This window comes from Schistocerca piceifrons, chromosome 1, assembly GCF_021461385.2.
Source record: "Schistocerca piceifrons isolate TAMUIC-IGC-003096 chromosome 1, iqSchPice1.1, whole genome shotgun sequence".
Lineage (NCBI taxonomy): Eukaryota > Metazoa > Arthropoda > Insecta > Orthoptera > Acrididae > Schistocerca > Schistocerca piceifrons.
Window position 1 is genome coordinate 974670514 of NC_060138.1, and position 17372 is coordinate 974687885.

Consider the following 17372-nt stretch of genomic DNA (forward strand, 5'->3'; position numbering starts at 1 on the left):
AATCTATACACCGAAGCACTAACAACGGAATGTAAAGAACGTTCCAGGGGTGGCATTAAGGTTATGGGTGAAGGAAATAAGTGATAAGAATCGCTATTAACATTGCTCTCCTCTGTAAAAGTGACGAAGGCTTTCTGGACCGGTTGCATAGAGGAGTCCAATATGAACATACTACGGACTGGGAGTAAACAGAAGAAACACGAATGTAAAGAGGGAGTAACACAAGTGATACTAGTAATATATTTAACATTGAAACTGGGGACCATTAAGTAAACCAACCACGTTATCGAAGTCCGTTATTTTAGAAAGAAAATCCCGAAAAGGGTGGAAGGCCCTAACTATAATGCTGCCAACGTTTTCAATTACAGAGAGATCCAAAACCTTTGCTGGCCAGCATAGGGTTTGGCATGCACGAAGACAAGCAGTAGAAACTCTAGCCTTCTTCGAGTCGGGCATTGTCTTGCTGAAATACACTCCTGGAAATGGAAAAAAGAACACATTGACACAGGTGTGTCAGACCCACTATACTTGCTCCGGACACTGGAGAGGGCTGTACAAGCAATGATCACACGCACGGCACAGCGGACACACCAGGAACCGCGGTGTTGGCCGTCGAATGGCGCTAGCTGCGCAGCATTTGTGCACCGCCGCCGTCAGTGTCAGCCAGTTTGCCGTGGCATACGGAGCTCCATCGCAGTATTTAACACTGGTAGCATGCCGCGACAGCGTGGACGTGAACCGTATGTGCAGTTGACGGACTTTGAGCGAGGGCGTATAGTGGGCATGCGGGAGGCCGGGTGGACGTACCGCCGAATTGCTCAACACGTGGGGCGTGAGGTCTCCACAGTACATCGATGTAGTCGCCAGTGGTCGGCGGAAGGTGCACGTGCCCGTCGACCTGGGACCGGACCGCAGCGACGCACGGATGCACGCCAAGACCGTAGGAGGAACGCAGTGCCGTAGGGGACCGCACCGCCACTTCCCAGCAAATTAGGGACACTGTTGCTCCTGGGGTATCGGCGAGGACCATTCGCAACCGTCTCCATGAAGCTGCACTACGGTCCCGCACACCGTTAGGCCGTCTTCCGCTCACGCCCCAACATCGTGCAGCCCGCCTCCAGTGGTGTCGCGACAGGCGTGAATGGAGGGACGAATGGAGACGTGTCGTCTTCAGCGATGAGAGTCGCTTCTGCCTTGGTGCCAATGATGGTCGTATGCGTGTTTGGCGCCGTGCAGGTGAGCGCCACAATCAGGACTGCATACGACCGAGGCACACAGGGCCAACACCCGGCATCATGGTGTGGGGAGCGATCTCCTACACTGGCCGTACACCACTGGTGATCGTCGAGGGGATACTGAATAGTGCACGGTACATCCAAACCGTCATCGAACCCATCGTTCTACCATTCCTAGACCGGCAAGGGAACTTGCTGTTCCAACAGGACAATGCACGTCCGCATGTATCCCGTGCCACCCAACGTGCTCTAGAAGGTGTAAGTCAACTACCCTGGCCAGCAAGATCTCCGGATCTGTCCCCTATTGAGCATGTTTGGGACTGGATGAAGCGTCGTCTCACGCGGTCTGCACGTCCAGCACGAACGCTGGTCCAACTGAGGCGCCAGGTGGAAATGGCATGGCAAGCCGTTTCACAGGACTACATCCAGCATCTCTACGATCGTCTCCATGGGAGAATAGCAGCCTGCATTGCTGCGAAAGGTGGATATACACTGTACTAGTGCCGACATTGTGCACGCTCTGCTGCCTGCGTCTATGTGCCTGTGGTTCTGTCAGTGTGATCATGTGATGTATCTGACCCCAGGAATGTGTCAATAAAGTTTCCCCTTCCTGGGACAATGAATTCACGGTGTTCTTATTTCAATTTCCAGGAGTGTATAAACCCAAGATGGGCTGCCATGAAGAGCAACAAAACTGGGAGTGGAACATCGCCGACGTCTCGCTGTGCACTAAGGAAAGGGTTCCTGCTATGAAATGAAATTGTACCCGAAACCGTGACCCCTGGTTGTCGGGCGGTATGTCTGGTGACAGTCACGTTCATACCCCCACCCCCACCGCTCTCTGGGGTGTCCCCAGGTACGTCTTCGTAGTACTCATTTCCAGTTGATGAGATTCCAGGCCGAATGTGCCTAATAACACTGCAGACAAGCTTATAGGAGTACAGAGGTCAATGATAGTTGGCGCAAGAGGCGCCGTGGACTCAACTTCATTTCTGTGAGCCTCCTATTAATGGTCCTTTGTAGTCACTGAAGCAAAGTTGTACGTCGGATCGGTGATAATGCTGAATCCAGGGCCCTGAGTGTTCTCTGACAAGTTCTCGGTCCTCACGTTCTGTCGTTACTCTAGGTCGATCGCTTCCTTCTCGACGCCGTGTTCAGCCATGGTCCACCCATTCCTGCCAACATCATCGAATGGTGGCTTCCCTCGTATTCAAATGTTGAGCCATTCGCCGATTACTCCAGCCGCCTTCTTCCATTCCAAGTACACGTCCTCTCGCAAATACTTACTGTCGCACTGAGTACACGGGATGAAATTCGCAAAAAATTTATGCCCTCGTATCGATATGTTCCCTCTTTACTATCTTTGCCATCTGCGTAGTGAAATTGTGTTGCAGGGTCAAACAATCATCCAGAGGCCGCCAGAGTTTATAATTTTGTATTTCTCGTCGGTAATTATATGAATATCAATTGCTATCGAGTTTCATAACCCCTTTGTTGTGCGTCGTTTTCTTTTTTCTCTTTGAGTGTACATTTGTTATTGCCTGAATTATAATACGTGTCAGTCTGTAGACTGAAAAAGATAATTTTAATAAGTCCCATTGTGTATTCGTAAGTAAATGTCATGGTACTTCGGAACAAATTTTTTGTTTGTCTACTTGTGAGCGAAGCATATACACTGTGGTTTGATTATACACATCAACTGTGACCCGTGAATGCTGTATATTTTTGAATACAGAATGTGGTGCATCAGTTAGAATTATGTGAAATCGACACGTTGGGCCAGCCGGTGTGGCCGAGCAGTTCTAAGTGCTTCAGTCTGGAACCGCGCAGCCGCTACGGTCGCAGGTTCGAATCCTGCCTCGGGCATGGATGTGTGTGATGTCCTTAGGTTAGTTAGGTATAAGTAGTTCTAAGTTCTAGGGGACTGATGACCTCATATGTTAAGTCCCATAGTGCTCAGAGCCATCCATCCATCGATACGTTGTTTTGTTTGCTGTCTGAAATTACCGCAACGCTTCCTTGAACACCTGATCTAATCCGACTGTATCTCATTATCTTTGTTTTCCATTAATTTATATTGCTTTTATAACTCCATCCTCTCCTTTCAACTGGTGTTCCATTTGTGGGAACACTACACTGGCGAAGGACATATGCGGAAATTTATTAACATTTGATGGCACCCCCTTCCATTTCGCTTAGGGCATGTGTTGCGTGAACAACGAGTATTGTGGGTGACAGAAAGTGATCATAATCACTGAGTCAGCGGTGTATATTTACCAAGCAACACCCATGTAATTTTGTTTACTACTGAATTACTTAATTTGGAGGAATTTATCATGGAGGCTGTGAACGGTTAACGTATCACTAGCCATTAGCATATGAAAATAAAGCTACTTTGCAACTTTCTTTCTGAATGACTAAGTCAATGTTTATGAATCACCAATGGGATTGCACTGCATCGCCGAGCTAACTACGAAAGCGCGGAATCAGAGAGCGTGCCAAATGTGCAGGTACTGTGGACGCGCACGTATTGAAAGCTGTAAAAACAATCGAAAATGTGTGCTGAAGTTGGGAGGAATTGCTTAAACAAACAACCAGACGGTATCGACCACAATAAACGAGTAAACACATCAAACAGACAATGTCCAATCAAGTGCGCTGTATGAGGCATCCAGTTTTATAGCATGCAGCCAGCGCTGGCAGCGTGTATTCGTGCGATATGCAACGAACGGGGCCTTCCTGTCATAGGAGCGTAACGAAGATGAATATGGAATCAGTAACCACCACTGACTCTCGGCGAAACTTAACGGCACTCTTTCCAGAATCAGCACAGTATTAAACAGTTCAAACAAAGGTACCGTAGTCACAGCTATAATACCAACTGATTTCACATTAAGTACCGGATTCAGTAGCTAAGAAACGGTAGAAAGTTAGGTGTGGGTTTTAAAGTGTCCTTCAGAAATCAAAATACAGAGCATCTGCCCCTGTTTCGTTCTCTCAGCGCCGTAAATATGAATGATATATTACTGTCGGTGTCATAGAGAAACTGCTAAAATTCTTAAATTTAAACGAGGATCCTGGGCCTGATGATATCCCTGTCAGATTGTATACTGAATTTACAGCTCAGTGAGATCCCAGTTTAGTCATAAAAGACCGTTGATGCCTCGATCAGTAAGATGTGTCGAGCAGATGTTATGCACAAAGGCATCATTCAGTCTTTTGTAGAAACTTGCTCCGGGCTCGAAAGAAATGAGATAAATCAAGCAGAATGATCCGTTACATGCTTACCCGTTTGGATTCTGAAATCATCGGTCATGTGAAACTCGACTATCTCCTTTCCCACATCATATTCAGAAAGCCATGGAACAAGGCAATCATATGGATACAGTACTTCTTGATTTCGCAGCACTATTTGACCTTTCGTCTCACCAAAACTTATTAACAAAAATATTATAACATGGGGTGATTGAAGGTTTGTCGGTGAGGAGGATACAGCTTGTGTGAGGCGTCTGTATGAGGTAAAGTGGTAGTAGTTTTGTAGTCTTTGCCCCAGGGAGCTTGGTTTCTGAGCGTATGTGTGGAGGAGATCTCTTTGGGCAACCAGAGGTATTGTTGTTACGGGTAGATAACGTCATTTTCTGCTTACCTTTCTTCTCGTCAAAAGCGAGATTTACTTGGGCTTGTACCATTTTCAATGACAGTGTGGAGATTTAGTTTAGTTTTCTTCATCTCAGCGTAAGCTGAATGACGTAATATCGACTAATGCGTTTGCATTTGCTGTGATTACACATGTTTGAGCGATACGGTTGGGAAGGTTTCTTTCTGTCGTCAGTCAATGCAGAAATTCGTGTCTTGGTAAAGAGAACTTTATCTGAGCAGTTGGGCTCTGAGCACTATGGGACTTAACATCTGAGGTCATCAGTCCCCTAGAACTTAGAACTACTTAAACCTAACCAACCTAAGGACAGCACACACATCTATGCCCGAGGCAGGATTCGAACCAGCGACCGTAGCGGTCGCGCGGTTCCAGACTGTAGCGCCTAGAACCGCTCGGCCTATCTGAGCAGTTATTTCATGATTATCGTACATGATTTTAGGAACAATTTTTATTTGCTGCCTATTTGCTCTACATATATTAATGTTTTAACTATAAAAATCGGCCTTTCTACATTCTTCACCATGCTTTAATGTTTACATGTACCTGATAATGTAGTTACAAGCCACAAAACCTGCAGTATCTTAATAAAATTGGTTTAGACACAGCTGTTTTTTGCGGAGTTCATGCTGCAAAATGTACTACCACAGCTGTGGATCTGCAAACCACAGAGTCGTTTGTTCTTGCAACCCTTTGAGATTGTTGACACTCCACGGATACTTCAACCTGTCTCTAAAGACATCGATGGATAGAAACTCCAGTGAACATGATCGCACACACTAGAGTGCAGTTCGACCGCAATTTAATCTCTGATGTACAGTGTGGAACCACTGGGGACGGTTCAAAACGATTCGACAATATCTGAACGCGATGCGAACAGCAAAGGATGCATGTGCCTTTCTGCCTTCCTGTTTCTCGCCTTCTTGTGGTGTGATTATTGTGGGCTGCAACGATTACGTTTGAGTGAATAAAATGGCAAACGGTACCTCAAGACCTCGCAGTTCGGCAACAGCCTCAGGTCCACCCGCCTGTGTTTGTTGAGCTACCCCTCTGATCATGCATTTCTACAGCAGGAGCCAGGATTCGAGTCACAGATCTTCTACGTGCGGATGCATTTTTTAAGTGCCTAACAAACGTGGGAGTGTAGTACTGGGAGTATCGTGAAACTGTGAGGCTCTGGAGGAATACTCTATCCTTTTATACACGCACGTGTCAATGTCTCACACCTCCACAGTCACGACACAGGACGGTGAAAAACGGGAGGGCTGGAAAAACTTAATCACCCTTTGCAGCCTCGGATCACGTACAAATTTCATCGAATGGTTTGTATTGTTCCCTAGTGATTCCACCCTGCGATTGCACTGCACGCCAGAGGGATGCCGTATGCAGTCAAAGAATGAAAGTCTGCCATCCAGTTTACGTACAATGGACACTATACAGGCTGATTATAATTGAAGTTAAACTTTCAAACCGCTGTAGAAATAACACCAGCTGGTCAGAATGACGTTAAATTGCAAGGAATATTATCGAAAAGGGGGGAAACCTATGGCAGAACAAAAAATAGTAGTTAGAAACTGTAACAATGGATGGCGCTGTAAGCATCATGCTTTAATAGCGGTCGACTGCAAATGACAAATGAATCATACAACAACGCCTAAGGCGTGCGTTGGGCGTTAAACAAACTGTACTACTCAGTGTGCACGAATGTACAGGTGTGATACCGTTAGCTACGTAATCCCATGCACCACGGCAAGGTCCAATCACATTGGATGGGAAAAATTGGTTTTTCATTGTCCTCAGGCCAAAAACCGCATAAAAAGCATCACTCACGCCAGTTTTTAATTGTTCTGAGATCAAAAGCCACGTTAAAAGCATGAGTCACATCGGTTTTTAATTGTCCTGAGGCCAAAAATCGTGTAAAAAGCGTCAATCAAAATAAAAGCGGTTAATTAATTTCCGTGTGACTGGCGGATAACATGTTCAGTATGCTATGAACCGTTTTCTGCTACAATTTCAAATCGAGAAACAGCATGTTTCACAACTGATCGGAATGTTCGCAGGGTCACGTTCAGAATGTGTTGCGCAATGCGTGCCTTCGATGCAGCTAAGTTTGTAACCGGAATACTGAACATAACATCTTTCAGATAGCCCCACAGCCAGAAGTCACACGGATTAAGATTAGGTGGTCGAGACTGCCAGGCTGTAGGGAAATGGCAGCTGATAATTCTACCGCTTCCGAAATAGTGCTTCAGAAGCTGCTTAATTGGATTTGTAATTGTTCATAACAATGATCATATCCACACATCCACTCCATTGGGGAGCTGGAATGACATGGTTGCGCAAAAGACATTCATAGCGCTTACCATTGGCGGTACACGTAACAGGACCGGAAGCACCTGCCCCTTCAAAAAAATACGGCCCTATGATAAATGATGCCATAAATCCGCACCACACAGAGACCTTTTCAGGATGAAGTGGTACTGGTGATTTTCGTGTGGATTTTCCGTTGCCCATATTCGACAATTCGGTGTAATGACATATTCTGTCAGATGGAAAATTTTCCACGGCCAATCATTGTCCACTTCCATGAGAGCAAGAAATTCTAAAGCAAAGGTCTGTCTTGCTGGCAGGTCAACATGAAGCAGCTCGTGCACATGGGTAATTTTGAATGAATAGCAAAGAAGTATGATTCGTAGGATTTTATGCACCGTGCTCACGGGTACGTCCAATGTTCAACAATTATCGTTGTGCTACACGGTTGCACATCACCAGTCGTCTAGTTCTGCATTTCTGTGGACACTGCTTCCACTGACGTTTAATCAATTCGTTTCCTCCCTATACCAGGTGGCACACACTGGACTCGCATTCGGGATGGCGACGGTTCAATCCCGCGTCTGGCTATCCAGATTTAGGTTTTCCGTGATTCCCCTAAATCGCTCCAGGCAAATGCCGGGATGGTTCCTTTGAAAGGGAACGGCCGACTTCCTTCCCCGTCCTTCTCTAATCCGATGAGACCGATGACCTAGCTGTCTGGTCTCCTCCCCCAAACAACGCCCCCCCCCCCCCCCCAGGTTGCATACCAAAAGAACCCGTCTTTTCGAATTTCCGAATCATTTTCTCCAGATCCAAGGGGGTCATCAGACCAATGGCTTTTTTCAAACCCTTCATTGTCCGGGAACTTCTGCAGAGCGACGTGTGTACAGTCATCATTCTTGTAATACAGCTTTACAAGAAGAGCGCGATCCTGCATTGAGACAGTCATGGCGAACGTCGCAGACGTGAAAAGAGGAAAAGCCGTGTACCCGGCCGATTTATACCAACTTCATTGGGCCGTGCCCATGATAAGTTTTACGTATTCTGACGTATACAGCGCCATCTATTGATCAATTTTCAAACTATTTTTTTTCTTCTGCCATTGTTTTCTCCCTTTTCCGATAATATTCCATTGCATTTGACGTCATTCTGACCAGTGGTGTTATTTCTACAGCGTTTATAAAGTTTTAACTTTAATTGTATTCACCCTGTGTAGCTCGTTCATTGGGGTTACTGGACCACGATTTCCTTAGAGAAAGGTCGAAGCGTTAGTCGGATGTCAGCAGTGTCAAGGATTGTCAAGCAAATCGCCTGTTGATCATCTCGATGCAAATTGTCGTTTTCGACTGTGAATGTATGGGAATAATGTGTCAAGGGGTTTCGTCGACGCCATTTATGCCACCTGAGACCATTTCGTGTTGATTCTGAGTGGCAGGGCGTCTGAAATATTTTCCACGGCCACCCATAAGAAAACCACGTGATTTCAACGTTGAGTGTCGCTTTATAACCTCCATCGGGGAGACGTCAAAACTAGGGATGAATGTTGTGTAAGAGGGAGTGCGACGACCTGCTCCACCGTGGCACTGGGTAGAATTTTGGTAAGATATGGTGCCAATGTGACGTTATTAACTCACTTTACACCCCATATCAACCTTTTTTTTTTTTTTTTTTTTTTTTTTTTTGAAACGTCACCGAGGGTGAAGGTCACATAACACGACGCCAGGCTTTTGCAGCGTTACAGAGGAAGGTTTTAGGCTCCACTGAGCAAAAATTTCAAATTTCTACGTCACAATGGGAGGCAATTAAGGGATTTCGAAAACATGATCTCTTAAGCGTGTGCGCAGTATACGTTGCAAAGAAAAACGAAACATATTATCCAATGTGAATGTAATGTTTTGAGATTATAAGTCAGTGAGGTCTTTTTCTTCTCTAGAACTGTATGCTCTGTTTTATCTGCCAGGCTGTAAACGGTATTGAAAGTAATATATTTGATTGTCACGATAATTAGGTTTTTTCTTTTTTCTCTTTTCTGTACATTGTTTGCAATAACTGGTACTTGTGAATAATATAATAATGCTATCTAACAAGAGTTTTACTACATGCGGCAAGCTAAAGAAGCAATGAAAGTTTAAAAACTAATTAGGGCAATGATTTGTTAATGAACATCCCTAGAGAATGGAAGTTACATTACCATAAATGACCGATGAAACAATTTTGCAGTGATTAAAGCACTTTTAACCAAACATAGCAAATGAATAGTCCAGTTCCTACATTCGTACCTACCTAGGTAAAAGCTAAGTCTATAATCAGCAACAAAATTTCAGTCAGCCTAAACTCAGTAATAACACATCGGCTATGGGGTACGATCCTTGAAATGTCTTCCGAACAGCGAAATAAGAGAAAATGGCTGCACACTTTCGTAGGTACAAAAGAATATGTCAGAAACCTCCTCTCGGCACGTCTGCATTTCGAGGAAGTATTTGCTCCGACTACCAGCAAGCACTTAATGGTTTCTTTTTTTGTTTGGTAAGCTGGTGCATCCCAGTCACATTCAGTCAGTTATTCTAGAATCATATTCGCATCTGGAAATACGACTAAACTTTGCCCTCACTATTGACTGGTGACGCTGAAAATTTGCATCGAGCTGGGTCTCCAACCCGGATCTTCCTCTTGACTCGAGCGGTCACATTGACAGCCTCTGCCACTCGAGCATACTCCCGCGACCGACCCAAACTTCCATACGTCATCGCTTCGAGGCCCTCCCAACATGAGAAGAACCTCGATAAAATCGGTGAATAGCGTTTGTGGCATTTTTGACACCACTGACACCGTAAAACTGTAAATGATTACTGCAGGACCATGTCAGAAGCACTAAGCTAAACATCCGTCAACAGTTGTACATAATGATATAAGGTAACGTAAGTAAAGTTCTGCGTTATAGCCATAGATGCTTCAATCAGGCCCGACGACCGCCGTGTCATCCTCTCCCAATGGTACCATTGGATGCGTTATGGAGGTACATGCACACCGCTATTCCAGACGTTGACGTGTTTCCTGGCCTTGCAACCGCCACTAATCTGTCGAGTACCTCCTCAGTTGGCTTCACGAGGCCAAGTGCTTTACGCGACAGTCCTCCCACCAAGGAAAACTCTCTGGCAGTACCGGGAATCGTACACCATTCTCCCCGCAAGGTCGGTGACCTCTCAGATACGGAAGCGGACAAAATGCCAAATTATTGATTGGCGACTCCATGGAGTGCCCTGTACACCACGACCATATAATGGGTATACTTGGAAGGAGAGACAGCATTGGTCGTATTTTTTTGTTTTATTAAACGCAAAATCGATTTTCGGTCACTTAGTGACCATCTTCAGTGCTGTAATATATAATTTAAATTGGTTGGCACTGGTGTCAACAAGCTTATAGCGATCTCACAAACTGAGCAAATGCCAAATCATAATCAAATTATGGCTTACAAAAATTTATTTATCTCCTATTACATTTTAAATAGGGTTTGTCTGGTAATGAATGGTTTGTGCATGTACTAGACTAATGTTTGAAAGTTGTTTTTCTTTCACTACACTGAAAACTAGAATTTATGTGGTGTTCAGAAGGAATCATGGCCTAATGAGGTGAACCGATATTTTGTGTTGAAATAAGTATATCTACAATTACGATAACTGCGCTGTTCTGAAAGCAGGATCATAGATGGTGGTACTAACATACCGATACAGATTTGTTGAAACATTGTCAAGTTTTGGATTCCTTATTAAAAATAACATTCCTTCACTTCACACAGGTTTCAGAGATAAATAGATTTTCAGAACAACATCCCACTTAGGTACAATGACCTGTAATTCTGGACGCGGCGTGAGTTGACAGTGACGAAGTGACAGCTCATGCGACGCGGTAATATACGAGAACCATTAATGGCCCCTCCCTGTCTCGTCGTCATACATAATGCACGGCCCACGGCAGTGGCTGTGACACTGTGCTAAGATATTGCTTACCTTATGTTTCCTGCACGTCCCGCTGGCTGTAGCGACTCCGGACGGAAATCACAACGAAGTTTGGCCGGAGGCTTGCTGTTGTAAAGATACCTTGCGACGATATTTCCACAGACACCACGTTGAATTTAGGCCAGACGTAACTGTGATACCCCAAAGCCTCCAGAATTATCCTAGATGTGAAACGCTTAGACTAAGAGGTAGAATTTTATCCTGTCAGCAAAACGCTCGAAATCCAAGTACTTCTACTCTTCAGCTCGACCGAAACAATGCTGCACATGCTGGAGTGACATGAAACGGGAAATAGCAAAGAAATTCGTAATTACTTGGGAGCAGCTACGGGTGATAACTTGACCTGTAGAAACGGTGTTGTAGATCCATCTCATTACGTTCGCCTCTCTCCGTCTCTGCTTCACAGATGCAAGTGTTTTCAATCACAGACTTACTGTTGAATGACATTGAGCGAAAAATTCTGAAATTGGTAGAAAAATGTAATTGACATTACGTATGAGGCTATGTGGCTCACATACACGCGTTTTATAAAATTTTCATCAAGCAGTTGATGATATTAAGATAAATTTTCTCCGACGAAACTTACTACAGTTCCGGCAGTACATTTAACCTCCAACACATAGCAGTGCGTGTTGTTAACTCGCCGTGCAATCAAGGTAGTTAGTCGAAAATTATCTTATCTCCTCGGATCGGCATCGTGACTCACTCTGTAATCATTAAATTCCTTGAGAATGAGTAAATGAACTCAGTGATAGTGTCGATGAAGCAAGTGGCAGATTGAGCTTGAAAAATGTTTATTTCAGAAATGTCAATACTGCACCAACAACAAGGAGAGACACAAACAGAACTGAATCTAATTCAAAGGGGCACTGTGTTCACAATTTCATTTTTGGTCACAATATAGCAGTGATGAAGAGTAGGCTGAAGTTCAAGACATTAGTCAGTAAGAATCAATACGCAAAGAAGTGGGATACGGAAGTAGTAAGGAATGACGAGATACGTTTGAAGTTCTCTAACGCTATAGATACAGCAATAAGGAATAGCGCAGTAGGCAGTACAGTTGAAGAGGAATGGACATCTCTAAAAAGGGCCATCACAGAAGCTTGGAAGGAAAACATAGGTACAAAGAAGGTAGCTACGAAGAAACCATGGGTAACAGAAGAAATACTTCAGTTGATTCATGAAAGGAGGAAGTACAAACATGTTCCGGGAACATCAGGAATTCAGAAATACAAGTCGCTGAGGAATGAAGTAAATAGGCAGTGCAGGGAAGCTGAGACGAAATGGCTGCAGGAAAAATGTGAAGACATCGAAAAAGATATGATTGTCGGAAGGACAGACTCAGCATACAGGAAAGTCAAAACAACCTTTGGTGACATTAAAAGCAACGGTGGTAACATTAAGAGTGCAACGGGAATTCCACTGTTAAATGCAGACGAGAGAGCAGATAGGTGGAAAGAATACATTGAAAGCCTCTATGAGGGTGAAGATTTGTCTGATGTGATAGAAGAAGAAACAGGAGTCGATTTAGAAGAGATAGGGGATCCAGTATTAGAATCGGAATTTAAAAGAGTTATGGAGGACTTACGGTCAAATAAGGCAGAAGGGATAGATAACATTCCATCAGAATTTCTAAATTCATTGGGGGAAGTGGCAACAAAACGACTATTCACGTTGGTGTGTAGAATATATGAGCCTGCCTAGGTAGCAGAATTCCTTAACTTCATTGACTTCGTGACCATCAATCCTGATGTTAAGTTTCTCGCTGTTCTCATTTCTACTACTTCTCATTACCTTCGTCTTTCTCCGATTTACACTCAAACCATACTATGTACTCATTAGACTATTCATTCTGTTCAGCAGATCATTTAAATCTTCTTCACTTTCACTCAGGATATCAATGTCATCAGCGAATCGTATCATTGATATCCTTTCACCATGTATTTTAATTCCACTCCTGAACCTTTCTTTTATTCCCATCATTGCTTCCTCGATGTACAGATTGAAGAGTAGGGGCGAAAGGCTACAGCCTTGTATTACACCCTTTTTAATACGAGCACTTCGTTCTTGATAGTCCACTCTTATTATTCCCTCTTGGTTGTTGTACGTATTGTATATGACCCGTCTCCCCTATAGCTTACCCCTACTTTTTTCAGAATCTCGAACAGCTTGCACCATTTTATATTGTCGAACGCTTTTTCCAGGTCGACAAATTCTATGAAAGTGTCCTGATTTTTCTTTAGCCTTGCTTCCATTATTAGCCGTAACGTCAGAATTGCCTCTCTCGTCCCTTTACTTTTCCTAAAGCCAAACTGATCGTCACCTAGCGCATTCTCGATTTTCTTTTCCATTCTTCTATATATTATTCTTGTAAGCAGCTTCAATGCATGTGCTGTTAGGCTGATTGTGCGATAATTCTCGCACTTGTCAGCTCTTGCCGTCTTCGGCATTGTGTGGATGATGCTTTTCCGAAAGTCAGATGGTATGTCGGCAGACTCATATATTCTACACACGAACGTGAATAGTCGTTTTGTTGCCACTTCCCCCAATAATTTTAGAAATTCCTCCAAAGTCCTCCAAAGCTCTTTTAAATTCCGATTCTAATACTGGATCCCCTATCTCTTCTAAATCGACTCCTGTTTCTTCTTCTATCACATCAGACAAATCTTCACCCTCATAGAGGCTTTCAATGTATTCTTTCCACCTATCTGCTCTCTCGTCTGCATTTAACAGTGGAATTCCCGTTGCACTCTTAATGTTACCACCGTTGCTTTTAATGTCACCAAAGGTTGTTTTGACTTTCCTGTATGCTGAGTCTGTCCTTCCGACAATCATATCTTTTTCGATGTCTTCACATTTTTCCTGCAGCCATTTCGTCTTAGCTTCCCTGCACTTCCTATTTATTTCATTCCTCAGCGACTTGTATTTCTGTATTCCTGATTTTCCCTTAACATGTTTGTACTTCCTCCTTTCATGAATCAACTGAAGTATTTCTTCTGCTACCCATGGTTTCTTCGCAGCTGCCTTCTTTGTACCTATGTTTACTTTCCCAACTTCAGTGATGGCCTTTTTAGAGATGTCAAATGGCTCTGAGCACTATGGGACTCAACTGCTGAGGTCATTAGTCCCCTAGAACTTAGAACTAGTTAAACCTAACTAACCTAAGGACATCACAAACATCCATGCCCGAGGCAGGATTCGAACCTGCGACCGTAGCGGTCCTGCGGCTCCAGACTGCAGCGCCTTTAACTGCACGGCCACTTCGGCCGGCTTTTAGAGATGTCCATTCCTCTTCAACTGGACTGCCTACTGCGCTATTCCTTATTGCTGTATCTATAGCGTTAGAGAACTTCAAACGTATCTCGTCATTCCTTAGTACTTCCGTATCCCACATCTTGGCGTATTGATTCTTCCTGACTAATGTCTTGAACTTCAGCCTACTCTTCATCACTACTATATTGTGATGTGAGTGCCGGCCGCGGTGGTCTCGCGGTTCTCGGCGCGCAGTCCGGAACCGCGCGGCTGCTACGGTCGCAGGTTCGAATCCTGCCTCGGTCATGGATGTGTGTGGTGTCCTTAGGTTAGTTAGGTTTAAGTCGTTCTAAGTTCTAGGGGACTGACGACCTCAGCAGTTAAGTCCCATAGTGCTCAGAGCCATTTGAACCATTTTTTGTGATCTGAGTCTATATCTGCTCTTGGGTACGCCTTACAATCCAGTATCCTATTTCGGAATCTATGTCTGACCATGATGTAATACAATTGAAATCTTCCCGTATCTCCCAGCCTTTTCCAAGTACGCCTCCTCCTCTTGTGATTCTTGAGCAGAGTATTCGCTATTACTAGCTGAAACTTGTTACAGAACTTGTCTCAAGCCCATATTCTCCTGTAACTTTTTCTTCTACTCCTTCCCATACAACTGCATTCCTGTCGCCCATGACTATTAGATTTTCGTCCCCCTTTACTTACATCATTATCCTTTCAATATCCTCTTACACTTTCTCTATCTGTTCATCTTCAGCTTGCGACGTCGGCATGTATACCTGAACTATCGTTGTCGGTGTTGGTCTGCTGTCGATTCTGATTAGAACAACCCAGTCACTGAACTGTTCACAGTGACACACCCTCTGCCCTACCTTCCTATTCATAACGAATCCTACACCTGTTATACCATTTTCTACTGCTGTTGATATTACCCGATACTTATCTGACCAGAAATCCTTGTCTTCCTTCCACTTCACTTCACTGAGCCCTACTATATCTAAATTGAGCCTTTGAATTTCCCTTTTCAGATTTTCTAGCTTCCCTACCACGTTCAAGCTTCAGACATTCCACGCCCCGACTCGTAGAACGTTATCCTTTCGTTTATTATTCAATCTTTTTCTCATGGTAACCTCCCCCTGGGCAGTCCCCTCCCAGATGTCCGAATGGGGGCTATTCCGGAATCTTTTGCCAATGGAGAGATCATCATGACACTTCTTCAATTACAGGCCACATGTCCTGTGGATACACGTTACGTGTCTTTAATGCAGTGGTTTCCATTGCCTTCTGCATCCTCATGTCGTTGATCATTGCTGATTCTTCCGCCTTTAGGGGCAATTTCCCACCCCTAGGACAAGAGAGTGCCCTGAACCTCTATCCGCTCCTCCGCCCTCTTTGACAAGGCCGTTGGCAGAATGAGGCTGACTTCTTATGCCGGAAGTCTTCGGCCGCCAATTCTGATTATTTATCAAAATTTACGCAGTGGCGGGGATCGAATCCGGGACCGAAGACGTTTTGATTATGAATCAAAGACGCTACCCCTAGACCACGGGTCGTCATTAAGCAAGGTAATTAAACAGAGCGCTTAGACTGTTATTTACGCGTTTGTTCAGTGGGACAGTACTACAAAAAAAGAATCACTACAATTACATTTAACACAATATCTTTTACGCAAGCTAATTAGTTCAAACTGTTAGACACTTACTTAAAAGTTCTGTGGTATGAGAGAAATCAAAATTATGTCACACATAGTAAAATATTCTGAGCAACTGTATATTATATTCAGAAAGAAAATTATAACGAAAAATAAAAGTTTGTCTGTTTTATTAAACCATTCACAAATCACCATAATTTCAAATAAGAGACCTGTTTTCTACAATTTCAGTTGTCCTACTTGTATATGCTTAAAAAATTATTGCAAAGCGTAATTGTTATACGTAATGGTCTGCACATATCTTCATCTAGATTGCTCTCAAAGTTATCGGCAACAGCGGAAAGATTCCGAGAAATCTACAAAAATGTTTTGCCACCTGGCATTTTGCTGGCTTCGCGACCAGCTTCGGTGTGTGTCTTCCATCACCAATGTCAGCACTGTGCAAGAAATTATTGCAGCACAGAAATATGTCGAATGATGCCCCCTAGTTACAGTATTTGAGAATAAAATGCTAGAGCGGGCTGTTGCCAGAAAGTACTACCTCAATCACAATGGTCCATATGTATATATAGTGTGATCTATTTCCATAGTGTTCAAACTCTAGGGCTTGATCGATGAGAAGATAAGGAACAGAAAAGGTGCAATGAACTCATGTCCGGAAATACATGGTTTCCATGGTAGACACCGTTTATTCAATAACACACTGTTACAGAGACTTCGGTCTAATCCGCGCTGTACCATGCAACCACAGTTACGGTATGCATGGTTTTCTCCTAGAGGCAGCATGCGGTCTTAACTTCTTGAAAGGTGGCGTGACTGGACCCTGAGGATAGGACTCAATCACCACCCACAAAAAGTCGCAAACGTAAAGAAAGGTGTCTAAATTAGCAGCTTGTGAACCAGAAGTAATCATACTTTGTGCACAATGACACCATCATGCTAGCTGCTGGACCCTTATTGTGATGGCGAATGCTTTCCCCCATACAGGGACACACCCATCATGATGCACTCGTCTGGAAACAAGACGTATGTCACCCTTTTGTCCAAAGTTGGCTTAGACCGCGCCACTGCCAGCGCACCACCCTCTGGTTGCTCGTCAAGGGAGACCTCAATAAGCCTCGATGCACCAGACTTTGCCACATTGCTGTAAACAAACCTATTTCCTAAACCATGCTACGTAACGTTTCTGTATTACCCTGCATCGGGCGAGCGATGAAACTGTTTGCCATCTCTGGGTC